Source organism: Scyliorhinus torazame, chromosome 24, assembly GCF_047496885.1.
Source record: "Scyliorhinus torazame isolate Kashiwa2021f chromosome 24, sScyTor2.1, whole genome shotgun sequence".
NCBI classification, from domain to species: Eukaryota; Metazoa; Chordata; class Chondrichthyes; order Carcharhiniformes; family Scyliorhinidae; genus Scyliorhinus; species Scyliorhinus torazame.
The window spans coordinates 47,957,046-47,970,739 of record NC_092730.1 but is presented as its reverse complement, the minus strand read 5'-3'; the positions used below and the strand labels follow the sequence as shown (position 1 = coordinate 47,970,739).

The following is a 13,694-nucleotide window of genomic DNA, read 5'->3' as shown; positions in this document are numbered from 1 at the left end:
ATACACCACATCAACTGCTTTACCCTCATCCACCTGTTTGGTCACCTTCTCAAAGAACTCAATAAGGTTTGTGAGGCACGACCTACCCTTCACAAAACCGTGTTGACTATCTCTAATCAAATTATTCCTTTCCAGATGATTATACACCCTATCTCTTATAAACCTTTCCAATATTTTTCCTACAACAGAAGTAAGGCTCACTGGTCTATAGTTACCGGGGCTATCTCTCCTCCTCTGCTTGAACAAGGGGACAACATATGCTATCCTCCAGTCTTCTGGCACTATTCCTGTAGACAAAGATGACTTAAAGATCAAGGCCAAAGGCTCAGCAATCTCCTCCCTAGCTTCCCAGAGAATCCTAGGATAAATCCCATCCGGCCCACGTGACTTATCTATTTTCACACTTTCCAGAATTGCTAACACCTCCTCCTTATGAATCTCAAGCCCTTCTAGTCTAATATTCTCCTCGACAACATTGTCTTTTTTCTGTATGAATACTGACGAAAAATATTCATTTAGCAATACCCCACAGAGGGACAATAAGGATTTTTAACAATATCCAGTAATACCCTACAGAGGGGCAATAAGGATATTTAACAATATCCAGTAATACCCCCACAGAGGGACAATGAGGATATTTAATAATATCTAGTAATACCCCACAGACGGGCAATAAGGATATTTAACAATATCCAGTAATACCCCACAGAGGGGCAAGAAGAACATTTACAATATCCAGTAATACCCCACAGAGGGGCAATAAAGATATTTAACAATATCCAGTAATGCTCCACGGAGGGTCAATAAGGATATTTAACAATAGAACATAGAACATTACAGCGCAGTACAGGCCCTTCGGCCCTCGATGTTGCGCCGACCTGTGAAACCACTCTAAAGCCCATCTACACTATTCCCTTACCGTCCATATGTCTATCCAATGACCATTTGAATGTCCTTAGTGTTGGCGAGTCCACTGCTGTTTCAGGCAGGGCATTCCACGCCCTTACTACTCTCTGAGTAAAGAACCTACCACTGACATCTGTCTTATATCTATCTCCCCTTAATTTAAAGCTATGTCCCCTCGTGCTAGACATCACCATCCGAGGAAAAAGGCTCTCACTGTCCACCCTATCCAATCCTCTGATCATCTTTTATGTCTCAATTAACTTACCTCTTAACCTTCTTCTCTCTAACGAAAACAGCCTCAAGTCCCTCAGCCTTTCCTCATACGATCTTCCCTCCATACCAGGCAACATTCTGGTAAATCTCCTCTGCACCCTTTCCAATGCTTCCACATCCTTCCTATAATGCGGCGACCAGAATTGCACGCAATACTCCAAATGCGGCCGCACTTTAGTTTTGTATAGCTGCAACATGACCTCATGGCTCCTAAACTCAATCCCCCTACCAATAAAAGCTAACACACCGTACGCCTTCTTAACAACCCTCGCAACCTGGGTGGCAACTGTCAGGGATCTATGTACATGGACACCGAGATCTCTCTGCTCATCCACACTGCCAAGAATCTTGCCATTAGCCCAGTACTCAGTCTTACTGTCATTCCTTCCAAAATGAATCACCTCACACTTTTCGGCATTAAACTCCATTTGCCACCTCTCAGCCCAGCGCTGCAGCTTATCTATGTCCCTCTGTAATTTCTAACATCCTTCTGCACTGTCCACAACTCCACCGACGTTAGTGTCATCTTCAAATTTACTCACCCATCCTTATACGCCATCCTCCAGGTCATTTATAAAAATGACAAACAGCAGTGGCCCCAAAACAGATCCTTGTGGTCCAGCACTAGTAACTGGACTCCAGCCTGAACATTTCCCATCAACCACCACCCTTTGTCTTCTTCCAGCTAGCCAATTTCTGATCCAAACTGCTAAATCTCCCTGAATCCCATGCCTCCGTATTTTCTGCAGTAGTCTACCGTGCGGAACCTTATCAAACGCTTTATGAAATCCATATACACCACATCAACTGCTTTACCCTCATCCACCTGTTTGGTCACCTTCTCAAAGAACTCAATAAGGTTTGTGAGGCACGACCTACCCTTCACAAAACCGTGTTGACTATCTCTAATCAAATTATTCCTTTCCAGATGATTATACACCCTATCTCTTATAAACCTTTCCAATATTTTTCCTACAACAGAAGTAAGGCTCACTGGTCTATAGTCACCGGGGCTATCTCTCCTCCTCTTCTTGAACACGGGGACAACATATGCTATCCTCCAGTCTTCTGGCACTATTCCTGTAGACAAAGATGACTTAAAGATCAAGGCCAAAGGCTCAGCAATCTCCTCCCTAGCTTCCCAGAGAATCCTAGGATAAATCCCATCCGGCCCACGTGACTTATCTATTTTCACACTTTCCAGAATTGCTAACACCTCCTCCTTATGAATCTCAAGCCCTTCTAGTCTAATATTCTCCTCGACAACATTGTCTTTTTTCTGTGTGAATACTGACGAAAAATATTCATTTAGCAATACCCCACAGAGGGACAATAAGGATATTTAACAATATCCAGTAATACCCTACAGAGGGGCAATAAGGATATTTAACAATATCCAGTAATACCCTACAGAGGGGCAATAAGGATATTTAACAATATCCAGTAATACCCCCACAGAGGGACAATGAGGATATTTAATAATATCTAGTAATACCCCACAGACGGGCAATAAGGATATTTAACAATATCCAGTAATACCCCGCAGTGGGACAATAAGGATATTTAACAATATCCAGTAATGCCCCACAGAGTGGCAATAAGGATATTAAACAATATCCAGTAGTACCCCGCAGAGGGGCAGTATGGATATTTAACAATATCATGTAATACCCCACAGAGGGGCAATACGAATATTTAACAATCTCCAGTAATACACCACAGAGGGACAATAAAGATATTTAACAATATCCAGTAATACCCCACAGAGGGGCAATAAGGATGTGTAACAATATCTAGTAATACCCCACAGAGAGGCAATAAGAATGTTTAACAATATCTAGTAATACCCCACATAGAGGCAATAAGGATATTTCACAATTCCGGTAATACCCCACAGAGGGACAATAAGGATATTTAACAACATCCAGTAATACCCCATAGAGGGACAATAAGGGTATTTCACAATATCCAGTTATAAACCACAATAAAACTCGAGACACCAGTTTCCCCTCTCGGACGGGTGTGAACAATCCAACCAGACTATTTACAACCAGAGAAGAGGAGATTTACCCGGAGTCCTGCCTCCAGCTGCCTTTCTTCCTCCAGCTCTCTCCCTCTGTTCTTTCTTCACTCTCACACATTGTGCCATCCTTCGATTTCCCTCCCTTTCCCCCTCCCTGTCTCTTCCTACGCCACTCCCTCTCTCTAATGTCTTTCTCTTTCTCTGGGCTCTCCCTTGTCTCCGGGCTCCCACTGACCCCGGGCTCGGGGACTCTCATCCCGGCCCCGGCTCTTTAACCGGCTCCATTCACAGGAAAAGTTTCCACAATAACATCCGCTGTCTCTGAAACCCCCAAACTGAAATTCAGACTCACCGTTAAGGTGAAGACTGCGGACTGCGGTTCCCTCTCCTGCTGTTTAATACAGATCACTATAACTGTGTACAGTGAGCAGAAATAAATTGCTGTTGTTTGTAAACATTTCTTACTGACATCACTGTCATTCTGCTTTAACAGGACGAGGTTGTGTCTTCTGATATTTGAATCGATATAAAACTGTGCAAAGATATAAAGTGAACGGGTAAATCTGAAATATCCTGAAAAGATTATTTATATTATGCTTCTAAACGGAGTCATTTCATTTCCACACAATGAACTTTGTCCAAATGTAAAATTGTGGAATCAGCTGTAGATAAACTCAGTCAGCCTGACGTGATTTGAACAAGCAACCTCCTGATGTGACAAAGAGTCATTAGACTCAAAACATTAGATTTTACTCTCCCTACAGATGCTGCCAGACCTGCTGTGATTTTCCATCATTTTCTCTTTCGTATCAAGCAACCTTCTGATCTGGGGCCAGACGCGCTACCGTTGCGCGACACGCTCAAGTACTGGTCACCGAACCTTTCTCCTCATAGATTTATTCATTATCAGTCAATGACTGGTACTGCACGTGAGGGTGGAATCCAGTCTCTGTCAGATATTGGTGCCGAATATCAGTGTGGAAATATTTCTGTGTCGACTAATCACAATTACTGTTTGGGAAAAGTGGGATTAATTCAGTATCGGTGGGTATGAGTGTTTTTTGGGCTGTTGGGGCACTCAACAGCGGATCAATGGTTTCCTGCTTGAACCAAGCATAGAATGCATTGAGTTCATCGGAGAGGGGTGCTCTGCTTCTGGAGACGCTGCTCGGCGTCTCTTTGTAGCCCGTTATGTTGTTTAAACCTTGCCACAACCGACGAGAGTCTGTAACGCTAGGCTGTGACTCTAGCTTGGTCTGATATTCTCTCTTGGCATACCGGATGGCTTTACCGAGGTTGTACCTGGATTTATTGTATAGGTCAGGGTCGCCTGACTTGAACACCTCAGACCTGTCCTTCTGTAGGGAGTCAATCTCCCGATTAAGCCATGGTTTCTGTCATGATATCCTCATTAACATATCTTGGTGCAATAACACACAAACACTGATGGGCAGGTAGATGGACCAACCAACACACACACAACATCGCAGCCAATCAGCAGTGAGAGCACACGCACTATAAAACAGGGAACACCACAGTTCCCGCTCATTCTACCAGGAGAGAGCACAGAGCTCGCAGCGTGCCACTCAGACATACACCATGTGCTGAGTGTCTCACTAAGATAGTGTTGGGCTGGATCCACAGGTTTGCTGGTGAAGTACGAACCACAGCCAGAAGTTAATAGTTATTATTGTACAGAATAATAAAACAGAGTTGTACCATCTACAACCGTGTTGGTTTGTTTGTTTATCGGAACACCGAACACGACATGATACCACGTCTGGATACTCGCCAGCAACTGTGAGACCGACCTGCACCTCTTCAGAAACCCGCCATCCTGCGCCATTGAAACCATCATCCCGCCACATCGGATCGCTGGAACCTTCATATTCCGGATCGCTGGAAATCTTGGCGTCAACTGGAAACTGTTTAAACAGAGCTTCCAACTCTTCCTAGAAGCCACAGGCAGGGAGAATGCATCGGACACCAGGAAGATCGCCCTCCTCCTCTCCACGGCAGAGCAACACGCCATCCACATCTACTACTCTCTGGCATTCACGGAAGGCGAGGACAAGACGAAGTACAAGACGGTCCTTCTAAAATTTGAGCAACACTTCAGCGTGGAAGTAAATGAGAGCTTCAAGAAGTAGCTCTTCCAGCAGCGCCTGCAGGGTATGGATGAGCCTTTTCAGTCTTATTTGACATATCTCCATGTCCTCGCGCAGTCCTGCGGCTATGAGGCCACCTCCGACTCCATGATTCGGGTTCAGATAGTTTTTGGGGTCACCTCGGACACCCTACGCCAGCGGCTCCTCAACATGAAGCGCCTCACCCTAGCCACCGCCATCGAGACCTGTGTCGTCCACGAAGACGCAACCAGCCGGTACTCCAAATTCCAGGCGGCCGAATCGGCAGGGCTCCTGTCCTACGAGGCCGAGCAGGTCCAGTCGATTGAGTTCCTCCCGGCCCGCGGCCCGGACGAGGGTGGCCATTTTGCGCGCTTTCCGAGGCCTCCCGCGCTTGTACACGCCAAACGAGGGGACATCGACACAGAGAGACGGGATGTGCAGGCATGCTCTATGCAGGACCGCACCATGCATGCACGGTGGCGCGACGAACGCCATGACGTCACGATGTGCGGCAACTGTGGATTCGCACACTTAAAGCGGCAATGTCCAGCCAAAGCGCGACAATGCCTCTGCTGCAGCAGGATGGGCCACTACGCTGCCTGCTGTCGAGCACCTCAACGTGCCAACTCTCTGCAATTCCGCCAGCCTCGCAGGGACGTGCGGGCCATTTAGCCCCCATACACCGAATCATACCCTGACGACGTGCAGACCGGTGATACCGACGACCTTTTGTGTTGCGGTAATAAACAAGAACTGGATATCCCCAAGTCGGACCCACCAGCCGATGCCAGTGCACAGCATTAATCCGGGCGATGAATGGTGTGCCATCCTAACGGCCAACCCAAATCCGTCGCCCACCTAATAGACTGGACTTATGAGCCCGTTTGCACATTGGACTCACTGAATTGTTTTGCAATACTGTTAACGTGTTTCTTTCTTGTTGTTCCAGAAGTTCTGTTTCGATATTTGCTGATTGCACTTGTTTTGTTTGTGCTACAACCTCGTTGCTCTGTTGCACCTGACACCTTCCGATGTATATAGTTTAGCCTCATGTACATGTTGTAAATATTGCACACACATATTCATATGCACTCAGTACACACCAATATTTATTACCATGTAGGCACATTTCCTTGTGAAAAGGGGGGATATCATGATATCCACATTAACATATCATAACATATTCTCTGAAGGTAACTTTGCAGGTTGAGTTCGTAATTAAGAAAGCAAATGCAATGTTGTCATTTATCTCAAGAGGCTTGGAATATAAAAGCAGGGATGTACTTCTGAAGCTTTATAAAGCACTAGTTAGTCCCCATTTAGTCTTCTGTGAGCAATTTTGGGCCCCACACCTCAGGAAGGACATACTGGCAGTGGAGCGGGTCCAGTGGAGATTCACACGGATGATCCCAGGAATGGGAGGCCTAACATACGATGAACATCTGAGGATCCTGGGATTATATTCACTGGAGTTTAGGAGGTTGAGCGGAGATCTAATAGAAACTTACAAGATAATGAATGGCTTAGATAGGGTGGACGTAGGGAAGTTGTTTACATTAGCAGGGGAGACTAGGACCCGGGGGCACAGCCTTAGAATAAAAGGGAGTCACTTTAGAACAGAGATGAGGAGAAATTTCTTCAGCCAGAGAGTGGTGGGTCTGTGGCATTCATTGCCACAGAGGGCGGTGGAGGCCGGGACGTTGAGTGTCTTTAAGACAGAAGTTGATAAATTCTTGATTTCTCGAGGAATTAAGGGCTATGGAGCGAGAGTGGGTAAATTGAGTTGAAATCAGACATGATTGAATGGTGGAGGACTCGATGGGCCGAATGGCCTTACTTCCACTCCTCTGTCTTATGGTGTTATGGTGCAATCACACACACACACTGATGGACAGGTAGTTGGACCAACCAACACACACACAACATCGCAGCGAATCACCAGTGAGGGCACACGCGCTATAAAACAGGGCACACCACAGTTCCCGCTCATTCTACCAGGAGATAGCTCAGAGCACAGAGCTGACAGCGTGCCACTCAGACATACACCATGTGCTGAGTGCCTCACTAAGATAGTGCTAGGGCTGGGTCCACAGGTTAGCTGTTGAAGTACGAACCACAGCCAGAAGTTAACAGTTATTATTGCACAGAATAATAAAACAGAGTTGTACCATCTACACCCGTGTTGGTTCATTTGTGTATCGCAACACCCAACATGACAGTTTCTCGTTGGGAAACGTACGTACTGCTTTCTTTGGCACGCAGTCGTCCACACATTTGCTGATGAAGTCTGTGACAGTGGTGACATACTCATTTCAGTTAGTCGCTGAGTTCTTAAATATGGACCAGTCCACTGTCTCCAACAGTCACGTCAGAGCTCTTCTGCTTCCTCGGACCAGCACTGCACGACCTTCTTAGCTGGATTCACCCACCTAAGTTTCTGCTTGGATGCCGGGAGAAGGAGCACCGTCCTATGGTCTGATATTCCGTGCGGCCACGGGATGGAACGGTAGGTGCCCTTGATTTTTGAGGAGCAGTGGTCAATCGTGTTGTCTCCCCTGGTGGGACAGGAGATGTGCTGGTGGAATTTTGGCAGTACACTCTTGAGGTTGGCCTTGTGGAAGTTTCCGGCCATGATGAATGTGCTTTCAGTATGGACAGTGTTTGACTATTCACCACCCAAGCCCTCAAACAAAAGCTAAAAATCACAGCATTTTCACTTCACCCACATCAAGTTAACCAGAGACACAACAGACACGTTACAGACGAGGATGGGATATGAAGCCACGTGTACAGAGCACAATGGATTATTGTGCATCACCTTAACCACGTGGTACAGCTGCTTTACTTCAGGGCCCTTTCGTATCCCTCAATCAGACTTCTTTGAGTTTCTTTCGCACAGGTGCTGATTTACAGTGTACCGTCAAAGTGTAAATAAAAAATAAATCTCTGAGGAGAAAGGTTCAGTTATTAGAACTTGGGCTTCTGGCGCTAAGGTAGCGCGTCTGACTCCACATCAGAAGGTTGCGTCCAAATCACGTCAGGCTCCCGGAGATTTTCTGCAGCTGGTTCCAGGAATGTCTCTCTGTGTTGGAACGTTTTTGAAATGACTCCGTTCAAAAGCGCAATTCAAATAATCTTTTCCGGATATTTCTGATTTACCTGCTCAGTTTATATTTTTGCAAGGTTTAATATCGGATCAAATATCACGAGACTCAAACTCGTCCTGTTAATGCAGAATGACAGTGAGTTCAGTAAGAAATGTTTACAAACAACTGCAATTTCTTTCTGCTCAATGTACACAGTTATAGTGATCTGAATTAAACAGCAGGGGCGGGAACCGCAGTCCGCAGTCTTCACCTTAACCGTGAGACTGATTTTCAGTTTGGGGGTTTCAGAGAGAGCGGATGTTATTGCGGAAACTGAAGTCACATTTCCTGTGAATGGAGCCGGATAAAGAGCCCTGGCCGGCCTGAGAGTCCCCGAGCCTCCATGAATCTTCACAGCTCACAGAGTGAAGGGCTTTTCCACTTTGAAAATGACCATGTCCGGCAGCTGGAGCTTTCCCTTGTATTTTCTGGATCTGGGAAACAGCGGATCACCAAACAATAGAAATGAAACACATAGAATCGCAGTATTTATTAACAAGAGATAAACATCAGCTTACGTATCATAACCAGTGGCCGCGTGGCTTAATGGATAAGGCGTCTGACTTCGGTGAGTTCCAGAGATGATATCAGAAGATTGCAGGTTCGAGTCCTGCCGCGGTCGTTTTATACAGAAATCCGGTGGAACTTGCTGACTGCCGAGTTTTCCCTCCTCAGCTGAAACTTCCACCTGTCCATCCAAACACTGTTGTGGTTTTTTGGAATGTAATTTCTTGTAACTTTGTTCATTCAATTGTCTCTCATATTTTGTTTAGCCCCTAATGAATCCACAATATCTGTCTAATTTAGATAAAGTGTAGAATAAATTATTATGTATCAATCGGTTCAAAACAATTCTGTGGAGGAAATTCGAATGCCCTCAGGAAGATGGATGGAGTCATAGATGTTTACAGCATGAAAACAGGCCGTTCGGCCCAGCTTGATCATGCCGCCCAGTCTCTATCACTAAGCTAGTCCCACTTGCCCGTGTTTGGCCCTCTCTTATCCACCCTGCCCATGTAACTGTCCAACTGATTTTTTAAAGATTAAATTGTACACGCCCCTGCCTCTGGCAGCCCGTCCCAGATACTCACCACCCTCAGCGTGAAGAAATTTCCTGCCTGGTCTATTTAGCATCTCTCCCCTCTCACCTTATACAAATGCCGTCTAGTTCGAGACACATCTACCTTTGGGGAAATGTGTCGACTACCTACCTTATCTATGCTCCTCATTATTTTATAGATCGCTGTAAGATCACCCGTAAGCCTCTCAAGCTACAGGGGGGAAAGTCCCAGCCTATCCAGCCTCTCCTTATAACGCAGACTATCAAGTCCTGGTAGCATCCTCGTCAATTGCTTCTGAACTCTTTCTAGGTTAACAATATCCTTCCTATAGTAGGGTGACCATAACTGAACACAGCATATCGTGTGTGGTCTTACCAATGTCTTGTACAACTTCAACAAGACGTCCCAACCCCTGTATTCAATATTCTGACCAATAAAACCTAGCATTCTGAATGCCTTCTTCACCATTTTGTCCGACTACGACTCTATCTTCAAGGAGCTATGGACCTGTACACTCCTTGATCTTTTTGTTCTATAACTGTACCCAACTCCTTACTATTAATTGAACGAGTCCAGCTCTGATTGGATCAACCAAAATGCATCTCCCCACATTTATCCAAATTAAACACCATTTGCCATTCATAGGCCCACTGGCCCAAGATGTTAACAATGAGCTGAATCAACTGTTTTATGTCCAGAGGGATGAAAGATTATGTCACTGGATTGGGAATCCAGAGGCCTGAACTAAACTTTGGGACACGTAAGAAATCCCACCATTCAAATTCAACGATTTAATAGATTTACAAGGGGATTAACAGGGTGGATGCTGAGAGGTTGTTTCTTCATGTGGGAGAGTCTCGGACCAAAGGGAATGATCTCAGAGTAAGGGGCCGCCCATTCAAACCAGGGATGATGAGTAATTTCTTCTCTCAGACTATAGTGTATCTGTGGAACAATTTTTGTCACCGAATAGGGCTGTCAGGCTGGGTCAGTTAATATGTTCAAGGCTGATACAGACATATTTTTAATCAGTAAGGAAATCAAGGATTATGGGGATGATGTGGGAAAGTGGGTTTGAGGATTATATCAGATCAGTTAAAACCTATCTGAATGGTGGAGCAGACACGATTGGCCGAATGACCTACTTCTGCTCCCACGTCTTACAGTGCAATGAGATCATCTGATTAACTTGTTTTCACAGCTGGGCTGCCGGTTCCGGAAAGACAAAATCTGCCAGCAGTGCCCCAGATGAAGCTGGCGTCTGTTTTGGAGTTTCTGAAGCCGCAAGTTTTCATGGTGCCAAACTCCTGCCCAAAACTGGTGTCGTGATTTAAATCGATTATCAGACAGAGGATTAGGCATATCGGTATTCAGAATGGTGCAAGAATATTCATTCCTCAGGCATGTTGAACTCCGAATCTAACCTTCATCCTAGTTCCGTGTCGACGAGAATGGATTCAGACCCGCAGATGCAAAGCACAATGGATTAGCAGCGCATCACCTTCACCTCTCGGCCAACTCGCCATGTAACCTGACTTCACCAAACCACCTCATGGACTTTTAACATCCCCAATAACTAACGGAAGAAGGTTGTCTTTGTACATTGGTCCAGATGTGCAGCCAGATGTGAAGAGTTGGAAATGTTGTTCCTGTCAGCAAATTACATTTCCATCATGTCAGCTCAGGGATTGTTCTGATTGGACTGATGGGAAACACTTCAACACCATGTCCAACATGTTTCTACACATTGTAAATAAAACACCGCGGAAAGACTGAAAGATACAAACAATTGATCGCATCATGATGGACATCACTCGGACGCCTCAAACATCCCGTCAATGTCGGAGTTCTGACGATTCTAATTTGTTATCCAGAGAAACCCTGCAGGACATTCGGTCTCTTGAGTCTGCACCGAACTTCGGAAGGCGCACTCGACCTGGACCCCCTCTTCCGCTTCTCCTCATAACCCCGCACTTGCTCATGACGAATCCACCCAACCTACACTGTGGGACGAAACAGGAACACACTGAAAAAACCCATGCAGACACGGGGATAAAGTGTAAACTCCACACAGATAGTCACGCAAGCTGGAATCCAACTATAATGAAATGCGAACTGACAGGATGAATTGCTCTAACTCCACATGTGTTGAGTGAGTGGGAAAATGAATGGCAGATGAATGTATAATATGTATAAATGTGAGGTTATACACATTGGGAGCATAAACAGGAAGGCAGATTGTCATCTGAATGTCCATTAATAGGAGAGGGGAACGTGGAACGAGACCTGGCGGTCCTCGTACACCTGTTGCTGAGGGTGAGCTTGCAGGTGCAGCAGGCGGGAAAGGAGGTCAATAGTATGTTGGCCTTCATCGCGAGAGGATTTCAGTGCAGGAGCAGGAATATTCTTGGTGCAATTATCCAGGGCCCTGGTGAGGCCACGTCTGGAATATCGTGTGCACATTTGGTCTCCTTCTCTGAGAAAGGGTGTTCTTGCTGTAGAGGGAGCGCAGCGGAGGTACAGCACACTGATTCCTGGGATTAAAGGTCTGACGTATGAGGAGAGACTGGGCGGTTGCGATTGTATTCGCTGGCGTTCAGAAGAATGAGGGGATTTCATAGAAAGCTATCGAATTCCAAAAGGACTGGACAGAGTTGATGCAGGAAGAATGCTCCTGATGGTGGGATGTTCAGAACCAGGGGTCACGTCTGAGGATATGGGGTAGACCGTGTTGGATTGAGAAGAGTATAAATGTCTTTACGCAGAGTTTGGTCAGATTGGAATTTGCTCCCACAGCAATTTGCTGAGGGAAAACCACTATATTTTCAAGAAACAGTTTGATGACGCACGTGGGGAGAAGGCAATCAACAATACGGGAGGGGAGGCGGGGGAAGGAGGGATCAGCCAATTGGGTTGGATGATCAGCCATGATCACAATGAATGGCAGAGAAGGCACGAAGGGCCGAAGGGCCTCCTTCTGCTCCAATTGTCTATGTTTCTATGATTGGCGCAGAGCAACTTAAAGGCTGCTAGGCGGGAGGTGCCGCTGATCTTCACAGGAACAGACAGCGAGACGGAACATTGATCATAAACAGACAGTGAGAGAATACAACACAATAAACACAGGAAGCAACAATGGGAAATAACAAATCCATTCGATTGGAATGTTCAATATCGTTTGGAATTGACAAAACACCGCCTGAAAAGGAAATTAAATTGGAATTCCCAACATTTTAGCACCTCGGAGAGAAAGGAGAAACGGAGAGAACAATGTAGGAAGGAAGAAAAGAAAGGATGGAATTGCTCCCTTGTACTTGGGGAACTGCTGGCCCACAATTTGCAGCATCTCACCGATTAGAAACAAAAGGACATAAAACTCTATCATTCGTGGATTCAATCAGATTCAGATTCATTTTGAACTCTATTTCTCACTCACTCAATATATTGACACATTTGAGAATAAATCCCACAGGGTAATGTTGTGTTTCTGCTCTCTGGTTATTTGTTTTTCCTGTTACTCTTCCATTCGATGTAAATCAACAGGAAGAGGGAAAGGAGCGAGGGAGCGAATATTCTGTTTCCTTACATGATTCTCTTCTGATCGTCACTTTACAGAATATAATCAAGGTGTAAATGAGGAAATCTGTCAGCATTGAAATTTAATCTTCGACAGGAGGTCTTGTGGCGCCCGATAGCGCTTCTGAATGCTGATCCGAAGGCTGCGTGTTAAATCACGTCAGGCTCACAGAGATTTTCTGCTTGTTCCAGGATTTTATATCCTATGTGATATCTATATTTGGATTCAGTGTCCTACACCATGGTGAAACGGTCTTTAAATGTCACGTTCTTTTCTTCGCGTGTTCTGTACTGACACATTCTCTGGAGCTCAAACCTGCTCCCGATTTCAGTCAACGACACCACATGGATCGTACTGATTAAACATAAACAGGGCTCGTCCGGGATTTGAACCCGGGACCTCTCGCATGTTACCATTAACGGAAGTTCCTAAGCGAGAATCATACCCCTAGAACAACGAGCCAACCAACAGACAAACGTAACTCAAACCAGCTTATCATTGCGTCCCGAAGCCTATTATGTCAGCTCAATGCGCTTTTTAATTCCTGTTCAATTTTGTTTCGTTGTTGAAATAAAATCA

General features: G+C 45.5%; 1 long non-coding RNA gene and 2 other non-coding genes across 3 annotated transcripts in view; 1 reads left to right on the top strand and 2 right to left on the bottom strand.

Annotated features, from left to right (window-relative positions):
- The first annotated feature begins 9,009 nt into the window (after positions 1 to 9,009).
- On the top strand, positions 9,010 to 9,099 carry trnar-ucg (transfer RNA arginine (anticodon UCG)). Its single transcript is given in 2 exon segments — positions 9,010 to 9,046; positions 9,064 to 9,099. It is a non-coding gene; the product is annotated as a tRNA-Arg (tRNA).
- A 2,064-nt stretch (positions 9,100 to 11,163) lies between these two features.
- Positions 11,164 to 13,694, bottom strand: part of LOC140400144 (uncharacterized) — a 157,903-nt gene continuing 155,372 nt past the window's right edge. Inside the window, exon 3 of the long non-coding RNA XR_011938062.1 lies at positions 11,164 to 11,541. This is a non-coding gene — a long non-coding RNA (uncharacterized lncRNA). The remainder of the gene's footprint in view (positions 11,542 to 13,694) is intronic.
- trnap-agg (transfer RNA proline (anticodon AGG)) lies at positions 13,487 to 13,577 on the bottom strand. The gene is given in 2 exon segments: positions 13,487 to 13,522; positions 13,542 to 13,577. It is a non-coding gene; the product is annotated as a tRNA-Pro (tRNA).